Source organism: Protopterus annectens, chromosome 5.part0 (genome assembly GCF_019279795.1).
Source record: "Protopterus annectens isolate FY-2018-M chromosome 5.part0, PAN1.0, whole genome shotgun sequence".
Classification (NCBI taxonomy): Eukaryota; Metazoa; Chordata; order Ceratodontiformes; family Protopteridae; genus Protopterus; species Protopterus annectens.
The window spans coordinates 895763869-895781328 of record NC_056735.1 but is presented as its reverse complement, the minus strand read 5'-3'; the positions used below and the strand labels follow the sequence as shown (position 1 = coordinate 895781328).

At 36.9% G+C, this 17460-nt stretch overlaps 1 protein-coding gene across 1 annotated transcript in view; it reads right to left on the bottom strand.

Moving 5' to 3' along the window:
• Positions 1-9066, bottom strand: part of SLCO2B1 (solute carrier organic anion transporter family member 2B1) — a 1297574-nt gene extending 1288508 nt beyond the window's left edge. Inside the window, exon 1 of the mRNA XM_044072692.1 lies at positions 8818-9066. The gene's annotated coding sequence lies outside the window, so the exon portion shown is untranslated. The remainder of the gene's footprint in view (positions 1-8817) is intronic.
• Positions 9067-17460: the final 8394 nt, after the last annotated feature.

The window sequence follows — 17460 nt, the reverse complement described above, 5'->3', positions numbered from 1 at the left end:
AGAATACAAACACCAGTTTAACAAAATCATCTTCATACCATTAATTGACTGTATGATATCCTCTCGCTATCTGACTTCCACTCATCATTTATTGCAGCTTTAAGAAATGAAACACACAGCATTTATTATTACAACTTTGTGAAATAAAATATATTTAAATACATTAAAAAAGCATTTAAAAATAAAACATATGCTATTTAGAGTAATTAATTTTTCATTTTTTTTATTTATTTTTCATTTTTTGACATTTTTTTGTATCTGAAAGGGACAGCATCATTTAGCATAGTATGAACAGTGGCATTTGACCACAACTGCCATTGTAAATGTCATTATTAAGACTACAATTTAAGATCTTTGAATTGCATTTATCAAATGTAGTGCTGTAATTATTATTAACCATGCCCTTGATCAAAATAGGACTACAATCACTATATTTTTTTCTCTTTCACTTCTTTAATTAATAGACTTAGAAGGTTTTATGACATACTTAATGTCCACCACTTCCTTTTAAGAATTATGAACCTATGGATTTATAAACATTCTGACATTTCTATTGATTTTTTAAATATTCCTGTTGACAATGTTAGATCAAGTGACAGGTTTACTTCAAAGATTTATACAAAAGATACTTTCTGGAATTTATATTTACTTTGTTTTAGTGCACATCCAATGTCATGGAAATAAGTGTCTTTTAAGAAGAACTAGTAGGATAATCAAGGTTAACATCCCTAGGATATATTATCTAAGGGGGGGGGGGGGTTAAACACTATACAAACTACTAAATAATCCTACTTCCACCAGCCTCTAAACACACATAAAAGCAGTCCCAAGCAAAACTGGTTTAATGTTAATACACTCTTATAGTCTAGAAAGAAAACAGTAACAACTCTACTTCCATATGCTACTGATTCACATATTGCAAATGGCATCAATAAAAAAGTCCTGAACTCAGTAATAGGCATTACCCAAAGACACAAAGTTAGAGCCTCCTACTGCTCCATTTCAGTTACATATTCTTATTGTATCATGTATTAAATAGCTGCTATGCAAATGAAAGCCAATATCCTTAGCATTAGGACTTCTTGCATCTGCCTATCTACAAAGTGCATCTGACATCACTGTATACCCAGTGGCAGCAGTCATTAACAGATACATTTCAAAATGTTATTCCCCAGTTTGTGGGAAAAAACATCCCATATAACACCAGTTCTCAAATATCAATGTCAAACTAACCTCTCCAGTTTTAGGCCCATAGCTCTTCTATCACCAGTTTCAAAAATCTTTGAGAAATGTATCCACAACTAATTACTCTAACACCAAGCCAAAAATAACATTTTGTCACACACCTAACATGGTTTTATACCAAGCTTCAGTAATGAAACTGCATTTCTGTTCTTACCAATCTCTGCACTATATTCCAAAACAAGAACTTATATACTACAGCTATATTCCTATACCTCCCCAAAGCCTTTGACTGTATCCCCTCTTTATTTCTCCAAAGACTAGCATAAATGAATCTTATTCCCAAAACCCTAATACAATTCAAAAGCTGTCCTGCTAACAGATACCTAGCAGTTAATGGTCACAAGTTTTCTTAGACTTCTTCTCCACCAATATTTGATTCCTAGAAGAATCAATATTAAATCTCTTCAATATATTCATTAAATATATGTATACTGCAAAACTTACAAGCACCTTAATTCAGTATGACAATGACTTTACAATATTTTGTTTATCAAGATCCTTAAAAGAACCACAACACTTAACATTGCAAAATTTCATAAACGTTGAAAAAATATATCACAGAGTCAAAATTTATATTCAGTGCCAACAAAATCAAATTTGCTACTAAATGGTTCAAGTGATATCACTTTTAACTCACTAAACAAGACAGCAGAATTATGCGGTACATTGGCATATCCATTAAAAGTGAGATGCCCTCTCAGTTGGTCAGGAAAATGTGGGGATTAATTTCATTCTTTATGCGTCGTGGTATAGTGCTCTATCTCATTCTGCCATATGGATACCATACTGACAGCCACAGTTAGCAATCAAGATGATGACTCTTTATATAGTATCCATGTAGCAGGGAGACAGACCTATCCTATGACAGACAAGGAATGAAATTAATCCATATATTTTCCTTGACCAACTAAAAGGACAGCTTACTTTTAATAGCTATGCCAATGTATCATATAACTCTGCGCATTGAACGCTCTGCACTTGCTTTTCCCCACTCCATAACCATACCACTTTTCCTGTTCCTAACGAAATGCCCATGTCGGGTCTATATTAAAAGCATGAATGTTCACAAATGTGAATACAAGTACATCGACACATGAACGTTGAAGTACAACAAGAGCAAAAGACATAAACTGCGAAAATCAGAACGCCGAATGTATTTCAGAAAACAACAGCACCATACAGGTAAGAAAAACCTATGTAAACGAACTTCAGTAAACACAAACTTGCAGGGGGGCAAGCCCCCCTGCACCCCCACACCCCCCTACTTAAATATACCAACTCCAAGATTGCACTAAAGTGGGGAAAAAGATATATTTCCTCTTCCCCACGATCACCCTGCTAGCCAAGGAAATACGTTTGGCTTCTGATTTTCAATGTTTACATCTTTCACTCTTGTTGTACTTCAATGTTTATATGTCGATGTACTTGTATTTGTGTTTTAATATAGACCCCCCCATGTCCACATCACACTACATCTCTCTCTCTCTCTCTCTCGCTTTAATCTTAATTCTAATTATCCCTCTTCTTATACAATTCAATCTCCATCAAATCCAGTGCATCTCTCTCTCTCTTTTTCTGTCTTTAAACTACCCTTATTTCAAATTTCCTTACATTTCACTTATTCTCACACTCTTAGATGCCTTTGTTTTTTCTCTTGCCCCACCTCAGTACCTCTCTTGAATCAATGAACCCGACAATATTACTTCCTATATTTCACAAATGTTACACTTCAACATTATCTGTTATCCATATTTCAAATAATTAATCGCATGCTGCTTTATACTGTAATTTTAAATAAAATTGTATTTAGTACAGCTGTTCCCTCTGGGCTTTCATTAAAAATGAGATCTGGCTCAGTCAGACTATCCCAGTTAAAAGAACTGAATAATGATTTAAGTAAATACATAAAAATGTCTTCTCTGATTTCATGCTGGCTGATAGCAATGTTCTGAGGGTGGTATTTTTATCTGAAAGGCTGTAATTTTCATTTCTAACAAATTAACTAGCATATGGTACAGACACAGAACCAGCCTGTGGATTACAGCAGAGATGCCTAGTTTACCCTTTAATTATGGAAACAGGATGCCCTTAGTTTCATTGAACATGGACAGATACAGCAGGCACACAGGATGGATCAAAACAGCACATAATCTGGTAATAGATACATTATGAAATTAAAATTACCGATGACAATTTAAAGCAGACTCTATTCATGAATCTAAATAGACTCTGTTAACAATGGTGCCTGAAAACTGAAGCACAGTTCGGAAAAACCTGACGTACAACCTCTGAATTACATAATTATAATATAATCACTAAGTATAGATAAATGGGATTATTTCAAAAGCATCTGAATGTTAGGTGAATCACTATTTCAATTTTTGTGACCACCCAGTTAGGTCCCAGATATAAGCTTTATGTAAGATATAAACCTAAAATATACTATACCTTTTCACTTTTCTTTCATGTAACAATTCTGTACTTATATTCCTGATGCATATTATATCAAGTTTCACACATATAAAGTGCCTCATAGTTTTAAAACAAATGAAAATTATACACTGTTTTCAAATATTTTAGTGTGTGTGTGTGTGTGTGTGTGTGTGTGTGTGTGTGTGTGGGTGTGTGTGTGCCTGTGTGTGTGTGTGTGTGTGTGTGTGTGTGTGTGTGTGTGTGTGTGTGTGTGTGTGTGTGTGTGTGTGCCTGTGTGCGTGTGTGTGCATGCGTGTGCATGTCTCTGTCTGTGTGTGTGTGTGTGTGTGTGTGTGTGTGTGTGTGTGTGTGTATACGTACAGTGATAGATGGTCACTTTTTCTCATATTGGTTCTCTGTCTTATGTCCATTGCTTTCTAGTATTGGTTCTAGTGTTCCTGTGACACTAAATAGGAGAAAATGGATATCAGAAAATACATGAGTTAATAAATATTTTGGGTTGGGGGTGCTAACGGAGGAAGTTTGAATATTTTCATACAGAATAGATGTTTGGGAAGGCAGTTGCTGAAAACAGTCGTAATTAATTCAGCCTGCAGTCTTCTACCTCAGCCAGCAGAAAGAAAGGGCTTACGCTTATCACTTTCTAGAGACAGGAGTCTTTACAGATTGCATATCTGTATTACTCACTACTGTCATTAATTAAAAGTTTGCAGACACTACAAACACAGTGTTCCCCTTTATGTCTGCATTTAACCAATTAGTTCTCAAGTATGAGAAAAGGACATGACTCACGGACTTGTTTTTGGATTGACTATATACACAGGGCTTCACAGATCATATGTATTAGACATTTCATTGTAAATTTTCAAACAGGTTAAAATACAGCTTAGCATTTCTTGGATTGACAAAAAGCCATCTCTCTTCTACTGCAATTTTTAGAAGATAATTTTTACATGACCAAAACTTTAAGTAAACTGTTCCTTGTAAAGTAAAGACAATATGACTGAAGATGTTCTATTTCAATCTGGCAAAGGTAAAGTAATGCAAAAATATGGTAGGTGGGCAGAATCTGTTAATTGTCAGGATTACCAGTTGTCTCTTGTTAGTACTGCGGTGGTGGTGCTGTGGTAGCGTTGTCGCCTCACAGTAAGACTCTGTCCTTTTTGATTCTCAGCTAAAGCATCTTCTGTGTGGAGACAGGCGTGAATGGGCGTACCTTCGTTGAAGATTGTGTGTCAGAGTTGGCAACTCAGTTCCGCTGTGGCGACCCCTAACTGGGAAAAGCCGAAAGACAGAACAACAACCAATTGTCTCTTGTTACGTAAGCCAGTCCCTATTTGGAAAGTTGAGTACTACAGAGAAACTAATAATTATAAAAAAAAAAAAACAAATGCATTGTGCTTTTAGGGCAATAGCTACTTTAGGACAACTACTTACTTACATTCCTCTAAATACTGCAAAAATAGTGCCTGTGTTTTATAAACAACTTAATATGCTGTAATCCGAAAGAAACACATTTTTATCTACAAGTATATAAAGTCTAAAAGAAACAGTCAAATGTGCATTTTTTTTATTTTTTAGATTTTGCACAAGTATACAACGTGCTTGAGCCCATGTCAAGGATAACTTTTCATTTGGTTAATAATGTAATAAAAAGTCTAAAAGAAACAGTCAAATGTGCATTTTTTTTTCTTTTTTAGATTTTGCGCAAGTATACAATGTGCTTGAGCTCTTGTCAAGGATAAGTTTTCATTTGATTAATAATGTAATAAAACAATGAGTCTTTACTTTGCAATATATTGAAACAAATTCCTTTGTGCCAATTGTGAGTATGATTTGTCCTGCAAAATCTCATGTTTTTCATACAAGATGTTCCAGTTCTGGCACTTGAAAAAGTGTCAAGCCAATAACTTATAGGGTCAGAGAAAGACAGAGGTACAGAAAAAAATCAAGTTTTCCAAACTGTAAACATAATACTATTGCCTGAAATCTTTGTTTGTCTGATAAGCTGTATGACCCTCAATGTTTATCCATTTGGCTTGAAATCTGGCAAAAAGAATGCAAGAAATAGTTAATTAGTTTGCCTGGTCAGCATTTCAAGCAAACAAAATGGCCTTGCATTTAGCAGCTACAATGACTCCATCAATCTTTTAGGTTACCACTGCTGTAAATCTGAAGGCTATATACATACATTCCCAGCCTCTGTAAACATTGTCTTGCAAAAATATGGACTTATTAAATATCATTTTAATAGAGCCATTTATTTTTAAAAACATGATTAACTTTTGGAATGAGTTATTTGCTGTCAGACCTTTAACAAAATGGCACAGTAAGGAAGGAAATATTCCTTGTAAATGCCTTCAAGAAAAGATTCAGCTGAAAAGAAGCAATAACGCCTTGCCCTTTTCTTCTGCATGATTAAATTAGGTTTTCACTCAGGTATATGAGTTTTGTGAATGCCACTCAATACAATATCACAGCAAAAGGTACTAAAAAGCAACTTGCATCTTACCAAATAATGCAACAGTACCCCAAATACTTAAAATGACATCTGATTATCATGCATTGTGTTTTATAAGGCCCCACATTATGCAGTTTTACATGTCATTTGAACTGGACATGAATATGTTCAATTAAAAGAAAAATACTAGAACTCAAAAAAGCTCTTACTTTTAATAATCTGCAATAACCTAGTGAAAATAAGACAAAAATGGCTTCCGGCTTCCTACTGACTCACTTCTACATTCTTCATGTACCTAAGCTGACAAATAGAATTACTTTATATACATTACAGTGCAAACATCTTTTGTGCATTATTCATACAATCTAGAAATGTCACCGTGCTGCTGTTCTTGACCTAGAATGCACATACCTATTTGCATACAACTATTCCTTAACAGTTTTCATATAGTGTGACAGAGTGAAAACACTCTGACTATACAAATGCTCATAGTATATGTCTTAGTAAGCTTATTTTACTATAACGTTGTACTATGTTGCTTATGTTTGAGTTCATTCTTGTGCAAACATTGCCTTTCCCATGCTGTGTTTGAAATAGGCCTTTATGGGTTTAGTCTACTGCCCTAATTAACAAAGTTATTAAACAACAAATAAATAAGCCATCAGTCATAGTTGCAGTAAGTTTAAGATTTTATTCTTTAAGATTACTCATTCCGTAATGGATTAATATCATGCATGGGGCAGAAAGGACTGGCTGGAGTAGAGCAGCAGGGCTTCTAATGGTGAAAAGAGTGAAAATGACCTGCAGAGCTTGTGTTGGACAGAAACTACCCAGTAATGTGCAATATATTGTATAAAAGATGAGACATTAGTCATTGTCAGGAATGCAATCTGTGACATTCACAGTAAGTTAGGCAACAAGTCATCCTATTGCACCATCTGTGAAAGGAGATGTTAGTCAGAAAGACATCCCAGGATAGTATTTGGATAGAACTAACATATCTAGAAGAGCAACATGGCTACTCTAAGTAACTGGCAGTCCTGTTATTCAAAAATAGCTTGGCTATTGAGTTGAAATGGTTTCTATCGAAAAAAAAATGTATGTAAGCAAACTAAGGAGCTAAACTTACACTATATAGTAGTAAATCAGTTGTCAGGGATACCATTCATTTTAACACACACATGCACACACATAAGCATGTGTGAACATGAATAGACACACATACACATGCAGGCACACACATATGCAAGTGTGAATATGAATACACACACACACACACACACACACACACACACACACACACACACACACACACACACACACACACACACACATATGCACACATATAAGCATATACGTGAACATGAATGCTCAGCACACACACACACACACACACACACACACACACACACACACACACACACACACACACACACACACACACGCCACACATGCACACACACAATCACCACCATCATCAACAATCCCATCAACAAACACTCTCCTAAACTGAAAACACATTCTGAATTCTGCATGCCTATTTCCAGACATTGTCTACTACTTGTCAGGTATCGAGAAGTCTGCAGAACTACGAGAATTTTTGAATTTAGTTTTTGCTTTCAGTTTTATAAATCTTGGCATTTAAAATTTTTTTATTTCTCTTCTGCTTTGAAGAAATACTTTTATTTAAACAGTAGTATGGTATCCTGCTTAAAAATAAGCCTTTAACCAGCTGCGGTAACACAACAGCTTGAAAACTTTAAAAGCTTTCAGCACAGAACATTAATAGCATTCCAAATTTCACTTCGTTATCCAAGTTATCTGCTTTGTAAAAAGTATATTAACTACTTTGATCAAGTTTTAAGCTTGTAAGTGAAATTATATGTCTATCTGCAGTAGACTTACATGTTTTCAAGTACTGTTTAATAAGATTTAGCTGTCAGCTTTCCTTCATGTAAAAAATGAATGAGTATTATCAAGTTGTCTGTGTGCATGTATGTGTGTGTGTGTGTGTGTGTGTGTGTGTGTGTGTGTGTGTGTGTGTTTGCGTGTGTGCATGTGTGTGTGCATGTATGTGCAGGTGTGTGTGCGCACATGCACGCCTTTGTGGTATGAATGCATGCATGAGCACATGTGTGTGGATATGCATGCATGTGTGTGTGTCTTGTCTGTCTGTCGATATGCATGGATGTGTGCATGTGTAGTTGTGTGTGTGTGTGTGTGTGTGTGTGTGTGTGTGTGTGTGTATGTGTCTGTGCACAACTGTGTGTGAAACAGCTTGTAGAAAATGATATTTGATATTAGTCCTTTAAATTACACATTCTGTAATGCCTCGGTTTTGTTTTACAAATGTAAACAGTGCCTGCTTTCTGCATTTAGCTTATTCAGTTAAGTACAGCAATTAGTTTAGACCTGCTATCATGGAACATGCAGCCTAGATTAATGTAACCTACTCAACTTGTCAAGCAAGAACTGTGAAGACAAACAGAAATAGCAAATGGCCAACGAAGTTCTGTGCAAATTCAGCATTTTTATACAGCATGTGGCATATGCCTTATTCAAAGCTAGCAGCCTATCTCCTAAGCTCCTTAACAGAGCGAACACAGATAATTGACAATGTTGTTATTCCAGATCTCAAATGACTGCATTTTACAAAGAAATAAAATACTTAACCTTACCTTTTGTATGTAGAACTGTAGTGCTCCAAGAAGCAGATATGATACATGAAACTTGTAGTTCAGAGTTGAGTAAGTGAAATCAGAATGGAGCAGTTTGGAAAAAGTGAAACTAAGTTTATTGTTTTGGGGGAGGAGACTTTCTAGCTACTACATTTTCAGCTCCCTGGCATACCTCTCAACTGTTCAGATTTTTGCTTCATATTTTTCGGCTCTTCCTCCTAACATTTGTGGTTTTTTGACAAATCATTGAGGACTAAAGTATCCTTCAGCAAATGCATGCTAATGTAACATCTGTTATACTGTCAACTTTCTACATTTAGAAGAGCAATATTTAAAATCTGTCCCTAGTTTTTTTTTCCTTTGTTTTCCCATTATTTCTGTCATTGTCCAAATTTCTTGCACAAAGAGGTTGAGAGGTGTATTCTGTCAGACTCAACTTATAACTTACATAGCTTCTCCGTTTCTTTTACTGAAAGGTATAAACAGTTGATAATTTCTCTTTAAAAGGTGACAAATGTGTTTTATGTCTGCAAGTGGCAATATTCGTAGGAACCACAGTGAGGCAGCATTCCAGAGCTTAGCTTCCTTCCGTTGGATGCCCTTTTACTTTACTTTGAAAAAGAAAGTTGGAAAGCATTGTATTTGTTTTGCCTGTTTTCATCAAAACATTAGAGAGGCATTTGTCAGTGCCAAAGCTGCACCACTGTATGCAATTCAAATTAGTATGCCTAGTATAAAATGTCTTTCTATGCTCCAGATGGCATAAGGGCATGCAAATTATGCAAGAATTTAGCAGGGATGACTTATTTGCATTTCTCAAATGGGTTCATAGCTTCATAGCTTCATAGGAGATTATTAGGCTACCGGCTCAAGAGCCGTTACAAGCCTAACCATTATTACCCAAATTTTACCCAATTTTCAATCCCTAAAGGCTAGAGAATGGCTTGCGTTTGCTCCTATGCCTTTGAATATTTTACAGAATGCCCATGTACATAAGGGACATGAGAGCCATGCCAGAAGTAAATTTATGATTCCCCATCCATTGATCCAAGCTGAAGATAGTGAACCTCTCGAAGATACATATCTGTCTCTCCAGAATGCTTTGCTCATGTCACAGACCAGGTTTACATCCTTAGATTAGGTGACCCCTGTGCATTTTGTCTTATGAATGTGTAACGGTTCCATCAGGGCTGGATTTGAGACTGCCTTGTATGTTAGGCATAGATCACCCCTTAATAGTCTTTAGGAGAGAGAATAAAGGAATCTGTATAGGACATGTTGTTTACATCTGGTATTTTAAGTAAACTCTGAGGCCAATCTATCTGTTGTATGTGACTAGTCAAGTACATCCTGAAAGGTACATTGCACTTGATTATCAGTCTGATGAGGACTGTGTACAGTGGGACTATAACTTCCTTGTATCTGGATGCCATACCTTTACTTATAAGCTGTGACACATAGATGCACTTCCTCACCTCTGTGGACACATGGCAGTCAAAGTTCAGACTACAGTCTATCTGTGTACCTAGATCTCTCACCTCTAAGTCCACTCTTAAGGGTGTGCTATTAATTGTGTAATTTGCAGGAGTATTTGACTTCCTAAAAGGTATGATTATGCATTTTTGTATTTAGTCTTAGGCCATGGCTCTGGCACCAATCACTTGCCTGAGTCAGACCCTTCTGACGGATATCATCATTTGGGGATTCAGTGTTTGCCCCAAACTTGCAGTTGTCAGTAAACTTTGTCAGCCAAATGCCTTCTACATTAGTCTTGACTTCAGAGAATTATATTCAGAACAGGAGAGGTCTGAGCACTGAGACTTGTGGTGCATCACTAGTAACTGGCCTCTTGCTGGATCCAGATTCTACCACTCTAACATGTGTCCTGTCTGTGAGCCATTTGGCTATACATCTGGTGGCAGGGCGATTTATATCCAATTTAGTGAATTTATCTATAATACCTGAGTGGGGAATTGTGTAAAATGCCTCAGCCAGGTCAAGGTAGGCAGTATGCACTGTTTTACCCTCATCCATAGCAATACTGACTTTCTTAAAGAAGTCACCAGACTGAGCATGCATGATCTGCCCTTGATAAAGCTGAACTGGGCTGAGTCCAGTATTTGAGGTTTCTTATGTCATTGTTTATCAGGTCCATGATTATTCTTTCCATGGCCTTACATATACGCCTAGTCAAACTTATAAATCTTTAATTCCCTGAGTCTGTTGATGGTCCCTGTTTATGCAGATATGTGGCTGTTATGGATCCACACCACAGGAGCAAAATGAGTCTGGAGGCTGTGGTTAGATAGGGAACCAAGAGGGCCTGATAGGTCCTGTTTCAAGCTATTGAAGATGCAACCATGGATATTGTTGGGGCCTATTGAATCCATGTTTATAGCTTTAGGCAGTATAGTGGCAACCTGTTCTTTGTGATAACTGGTAGAAGAATGGTGGAGGGTATTTCTTGGGGGGTAACCAGAAGTACTGGGGAGGTGAAATTTGAGCTGAATTTATCAGTCAATAGATTTGCTATATCTTCTGGCTGAGTATAGGTGATGCCATCTACAACTAACTTCTATCATTGTGGAGTATTGCCCTTAGAATTGCGAAAATAACTGAAAAATGCCTTATGATTTATCTTCAGCTTGGGAGAATATTTTTGCCTGAAAATTCACATTTAAAGACTTGACTAGCACCATGATTTGCATGTTTAGACTAATAAGTGAGGTTTTGCTCTGTTGTGCACATTCTCTTACTTCTAGACAGGATTTTCTTTCTTTTGCTGTACAACCAATTTTAACAGGGTCCACCAGGTTTGTCCTGTCACTTAATAGGAGGTAGTTTACCTTAGAAAAGTTCTTAAAGGTTTTGGAGTTAGGTGGATGTTCTAGTTCTATATTTATTTCAAGGGAGACCACTTTGTGATTTGATCTAACCAGTGAGGACATTACACTTTGGGGGGGGGGTGCAATGCTCTCCCATATTTGTTGATTACCAGGTCTAGGCAGTGCAGACTAGCTGCCCCTGGGCATCTGCATTGATAAAGTCTAGAAATCTTTGATCCTGCATGTTAGTGGTCATGTATGCTTCTCAGTTAACGGACAGGTATTTGAAATCACCCGTGAATATAATATTGGGCTGAATGATAACTTATTCTAGTAAATTCACGTATAAGGTATGGTTTTCCTGGTTCCTGGTGGGGTATCTGTGGCTAGCAAGAACATGGTAAGGGATTTTTCTTATGGTTCATTGGACATGGGGTAGCTCAAGTATGTCATATTGTTGGACCAGTCTTGAGGTGTTCGTATCCATTATGTAAATGGATACATCTCCACCTTTTGTCCTTTCATGCACAGTGGGTTGTAAGAACATGTCATAGGCATTATAGTCGTCCACTGCTGGACTGCTTTCTGTGGCTTTGAACCATGTCTCAGTAACTGCACAGATGTCAGCATTCTCCAGGTTGAGGAATGCTTCCATGAAGTGTAGTTTCTTGTTGAGACTCCTAACATTAAGCAATAATACCTTTAGCTTATCCTGAGTAGATTTTTCTGTGTTGGAAAGTTTGTTTGGAAATGCCTAGAAAAGCGAATATAGTGGTGGATATAGTTTTGGCCAATATCTGAAATCTTAGTGGTGAAAGGTGAAGACAACCCCTGACAAAGCAGCTTGGTCTTTCAATCATGTTCTCTCAGGCCTCACAAATATTGGACAACTTTGGTGCTAAGCCAATTATTAAAGTGTATAATTTTCTGTTGGTATTGTAACGTCATCCTTGTAGATGGTAGAATGCTGCTCAATGTTAGGTCCATACCCACCTGTCACACATATTCTGAGAGCTCAATCATGTCTCTCTTCATATAGTCCAGGGAAGTATGTCTCAGGTCATTAACACCTACATGGACTATCATACTGGTTCCTAAGGTTTAGTGACATCAGTGCTTGCATGATCTGGTGAGTCCTCCTGACAGGCAACTAACGGTAAACTTCTCCTTGTCTAGTCTAGTGAGAGGGACATCAGTGTGTCTCACAATGGAGTCTCCTATGACCAAAATATTGGATTGTGTAGTGTTATGCCTTACAGGCTTGGTAGGTGAGACACTGTAAAATGTATGTGTTGTGGTGGAAGTTGTTTGTGTACATGAGGAGTTTCTGAGGACTATGCGAGGCCTTTTAGGTTCGGGTAAGTTAAATGTGAGCACCTCTGCATATGTGGTTCTAAGTGTTTGGACTTAATAAATGCAGTGAGTATTTTTTGTGTGTGTGTGTGTGTGTGTGTGTGTGTGTGTGTGTGTGTGTGTGTGTGTGTGTGTGTGTGTGTGTGTGTGTGTGTGTGTGTGTGTGTGTGTGTGTGTGTGTGTGTGTGTGTTTTTCACTGACAGCTTGTTTGGAGTTTTTTGTTTCTGCATGAGACAGTCTTGCCTCCAATGACATTGTGTAACTACATCTGTCACATACTATTTTTGTTTCAGAATTAAGTGGTTGTCAGTGAAAATGAGGCAATTGCTACATTGCCTCAGGATGCACTTGTCCACCAAGCTAGATGCAGAGATAGCAGTAAAGTGCCTATCCATGGGTTGCAGGTCACTAGCATGTGCTTTACAAGTGAATAGAATGGGGGGAGTTTGCAATGGGATGAATGATGGGTGCTTACACAGTGTAATCTGCTGCTAACCTATGCGATGATGCTGCTCAGTGCACAAAGTAGTTAGTCTTTGAGCAGCAGTAGTTCTGAGTGCAGTAATAATGTAATCTAAAGGAAATAAAATGCAGCAATGTTGCTCAGCATGGAAACTAGTTACTGCTTGAGTAGCAGGGGACTGTGGTAAATTTCAGAGGTAGTTTTTATAGGGAAAAGTAAAACTTCTAGTGATTGTGTAAATACAGGGCAACATTAACTGCCACTGCGTGAAGAGCAGTATAGTGCAAATGTGAGATGTATATATATATATATATATATATATATATATATATATATATATATATATATATTTATATATACATACAAGCAGAAAAAAGCAAGTTTTAATCTAGCTATGCCCACATGCCCATCAGGTAAGCACACAATAAGCTTTCCACTGGTAATTTCCAGCTCAGATAAGGTGAAATCACCCATCTTCTGCCATGAGAGTGCATACTTTGGCCCTCTTAATGCAAAATGACTGGTTTGGAGCCCAAGTTTTAGGAAATGCAAAAAATAGATGCCTAAAGCACTGAAAACAGCAGATGCAATGTATTTAGAGTACAACAATTGCAGAACAGAAGCCCTTACAGCAGTAGAAAAATACAACTTAAAACTCTAAGCAAGTGCAGGAAAAAATAAATAGCCCATAAATATATGACAGTGTAATAAAAACAAGGAATATAAGTGCAAAATGACACTTAATTATGTTTTCTTCTCAAGGATGGTTTCAGATGCAAGTAAAATCTCTCAACTTCTCTAATATCATCGCCAAGTAATGAGCGGCTCTGAATAACAGAGCTAAGACTCAGTGTAGGTAGCCTTACCGACACAATTGGTAGTACTAAGTTTGAGAGCTATAAATTGTACCTCCCGCGTGTGTGATAGCAGCCTACCGCAGCCTGCATTGCCTCTCCTGTCCCTCCAGTCCATACCTTTCGCCCCTAAGCTTGCTTTAAGTTGCACTTCAGAATATTCTCAACTGTAAAGTGCAAAAGCAGAATATTCTTTTTATTTTTTCTGCCTGCCATTTCTCCTTTCGCCACTAGGTGGCAGCAATTACAACTATCATACACTTGCTCTGAAACTTTTCCCCATTCTTTCACTAGCATAGTCTCTGTAAATATAGCGTCTCCTCCCTCATTGAAGTAAACTCTATATTTCCACACTTGCTCAACCTGAGTATCTAAACTCAAACTTAAGTTCAACTATAACTTAAGTTATAACTTAATAAAGTTATAACTTTAAAAATTACAGAATATCCACTTACTCAATGACTGTAGCCCCTCTTTTCTAGCTCTGAATCCCAGTTTACTGATTGTTTTTCTCTGCAGTCTCTCACTCCTCTGATTCTACCCACTCCGTTCGCCCTGAGGGCTCACTCCTCTCCCCTACCCTACGCCCAAATTCCACCCACCCCAGTGGACCTACTCTTATACTTTCTCACACCACACCCCCTCAACAACTACACCAATCATATATACCCTATACCAAACCCCTCCCACTTCCATACACACACCAATTCACACACACCACACCCTCTCCCATACACACATTACTCCTCAAACACCCATACAACAATGCCTACTTTCCCCCCACAAACTCTACTACTAGCTACGCTTCTATTATCCTTAACCTATATTACCCAACTTAACCTCCCCACCAACACATACCCACCTCTAACCACACATACCACCACCTCAGGCCTCCCAAATACATCACACCCATATTCACAGATCTCCCCAGAACTCTAGTCCTCCAACCCAGCCCACCTTTTCAAGCTCACCATACTCCCAACCCCACCATCACCTCACCCTATTCTAACTGCTTTCTCAAAGAAAACCCTCCCCCAGCAAAATCATATTTCTCTATCCTCTCTACTCCTCCTCAGGCTACTCCTCCCCCATATCTCACTCTCACTCTCAAGTGACATCCACCCTAACCCAGGTCCAAGCCACAGCATTACCCACCCAAACCCAAATTCCAATCCACACAAACTCAAGGCTATCTGACTCATGACCCTAAATGTGCAAAGCCTCCATAATAAAATCCCCAACCTACATGCCTGGCTCTCTCATAACCAGCCAGACATAACCGCAGTCTCTGAGGCCTGGCTCAAACCCTCTATCAGAGATGACGAAATCCTCCCCCCAGGCTACCATATCATATGCAATGATAGGCCTCATAGAAAAGGAGGTGGTGTAGCTATTATCTACCCCTCCACTCTCACTTTTACTCCACTGACCAACACCATCCCAACCTTTGCCATTGCAGAAATGGATGTAGGATTTTTAAAACTTAACAACTACAAATCCATCTGCATCTTTTCCATCTACATCCCACCTGGAGACAATACCTAAACTCTAGAAAACATCCTCTCCTGGTTTAGCTTAAACATCAGAAATGAAACCTACATTCTAGGTGACATAAATATTAACTAGGCCTCTTTCCTCTTAGATACCCAACTCACTCAATCAACCTCTACAATTTCACCCAACTAATAAACCTCCCAACCAGACCACATAAAGATGGTACCTCTGGTACCATCATAAATTGGATATTAACAACCCACCTCAAACATATCTCCAATGCCAGTATAATACCAGACCCCCTAAGCGACCACTTACCAGCTTTTATAGAATGCCTACCCTTTCACTTAGAAAAACAACAACTATTCAAGCAATCCAGTAACCTAGCTTCTTTCAACCCCAAAATCTTCTCTGAATGCCTTAAGATTACTGACTGGTCTCCACTAAAAATTCTTCCACTAGATAACTCTGTCTCTTATTTTAACCATACCTTCCTTACCTTACTTGATAAACTAGCCCCTTTCCAAACCAAACACATCAAAACTAATCCCTGCCCCTGGCTATCCCAAGAAACTAAACTAATAATGATTCAACGAAACAAAAAATGAAAACTGTACCAAAAAAAAAAAAAAAAACAGCACCACCAAGAATATAAACATCTATGTAACCTAGTTCAAAAAATCAAAACTACAACTATAAGCAAAAACGGACTTCGTTCAAACAAATCTTCAGTCTTTATTACACCAATAATCCACCAGATTGAGCGCTTTCATCTGCCCTAAGCAGATTTCATCAGAATACTTCATAATCAGTGCCCCACATTTTTATACTATTCTTAAATTACATAATTGTTCAATAATAACTAATTGAATCAATATTTCAATAATCCCATAAATAAAATAAAACAATTAGTTTCAATTAATTGCCTAAGCCAGTTTTAACCCTTTTATACATTACTATTTCTTTTTTCAAAGAATTATATTAAAGTGCTACTGTGCATATTAATGAATAAACATGTTTAAATAAAATTACTACTATAAACAATTGTATACCTTGTGCAATACAAAAAATGAAAATAAGAATGAAAATGAAAATAATGATGTACAAATAACATAAACATAGTCAAATTTCAGTAAAAATAATTCACCCCAAAGGTGTTCCTTATATATAACCATATTTATGCTTTAAATACCTGTGCTGTTACTATTGTATTTAAAATTAATAGTGAATAAATGAATAAATATTTAAATGTTTAACTGTATGAGGGGTTGAACAAGATTTTATAAAATGAGTTTACCAATTCATCTCCAAAAAAGTATAATAATATGTAAATATATGTTATATAAAATACATATATGTTTTTGAAACATTTTTGAACATTAAAATCTAATAAAATATTGTATAAATAGTTGTATAATTAATTGTATATTTACACATATACCAAAACATAAATCTTTAAAAATATCCTAAAATTATTGTTGTATGTATTTTCAAATTCATATAAAATCCAATTAATATATATAGATTATATTTATAAAAGTGGAAAAAATGTTGTTGTATAGTTTGTTGTTACTATTGATACAGGTATATTAATCTTGTATTTGATATTGACTAAACCAAGGAAAAGATAAAAAAGGGGAAAAAAATATATAT